The following is a 1181-nucleotide window of genomic DNA, read 5'->3' as shown; positions in this document are numbered from 1 at the left end:
CTCAACGTTTGAGGTCAAACGTTGGCGCAAACGTTGGCTCTTCTCCAGTGTGTTCTTCATCTGCTTCTCACGTTTGAGTTAACGTTTGAGGCAAACGTTAGCTCAAACGTGAATCCCTCTTTTCAAGCCCATTCTTGCAACCTTCTTCCAAGCTTTATTCCACCTATCATCAATCAACAATTGTATCAAAGCTATGCCATAATCATGAGAGTTGTTCTTCTTCTTGTCACATGAGCAATTATGGCACAAAAACTCATGAAAATGCATCAATTTATCCATGGTTGATTGAATCAAAGGAAACATGAAATTCAACCCAATTGGCTTACTTATGGCTTAAGAAAGTGCATAAAACCAAATGAAAACAGAGGAAAAAGACTAGTGAAACTAGGCTAAGATGACTTGTCATCAGGTGTACATGAACTGGTTATTTGCAACTATTTCAATGAGTTCCTGAGCTTCTGCAGGGGTATTTACGTGAAGAGATCCTCCTGCAGAATGGTCCAATGACATTTTTGACAACTCAGACAGACCATCATAGAATATACTTATGATTCTCCATTCTGGAAGCATGTCAGTAGGACACTTTTTGATCAGTTGCTTATATCTTTCCCAAGCTTCATAGAGGAATTCTCCTTCCTTCTGTCTGAAGGTTTTGATTTCCACTCTAAGGTTGCTCATCTTTTGATGTGGAAAGAATTTGGCCAGGAAAGCACTGACCAGCTTATCCCAAGAGTTCAGACTATCCTTAGGTTGTGAATCCAACCATGTTCTAGCTCTGTCTCTTACAGCAAAAGGGAAAAGCATAAGCCTGTAGACCTCGGGATCAACTCCATTGGTCTTGACAATGTCACAGATTTGCAGGAATTTAGCTAAAAACTGATGAGGATCTTCCATTGAAAGTCCATGACACTTGCAATTCTGCTGCATTAGAGAAACCAATTGAGGTTTAAGCTCAAAATTGTTTGCTCCAATTGCAGGAAGTGAGATGCTTCTTCCATAGAAGTTAGAAGAAGGTGCAATAAAGTCACCAAGCATCTTCCTTGCATCTCCACCATTGTTATTCGGTTCGGCCATGTCTGTTTTTTTTCGAAAATTTCTGTCAGGTCCTCTCCAGAGGGTTGTGCTTTAGCTTCTTTTAGCTTCCTCTTCAGAGTCCTTTCAGGTTCAGGGTTAGCTTCAAC

The 1181-nt window shown here is 40.4% G+C and overlaps 1 non-coding gene across 1 annotated transcript; it reads left to right on the top strand.

Annotated features, from left to right (window-relative positions):
• The first annotated feature begins 565 nt into the window (after positions 1-565).
• Positions 566-672, top strand: LOC148561579 (small nucleolar RNA R71). Its single transcript, XR_015887876.1, has one exon. It is a non-coding gene; the product is annotated as a small nucleolar RNA R71 (small nucleolar RNA).
• The last annotated feature ends 509 nt before the right edge of the window (positions 673-1181 follow it).

Source organism: Arachis ipaensis, chromosome B6 (assembly GCF_059453495.1).
Source record: "Arachis ipaensis isolate K30076 ecotype BB chromosome B6, ASM5945349v1, whole genome shotgun sequence".
Lineage (NCBI taxonomy): Eukaryota > Viridiplantae > Streptophyta > Magnoliopsida > Fabales > Fabaceae > Arachis > Arachis ipaensis.
This window is presented reverse-complemented; position numbering and strand designations above follow the sequence as displayed.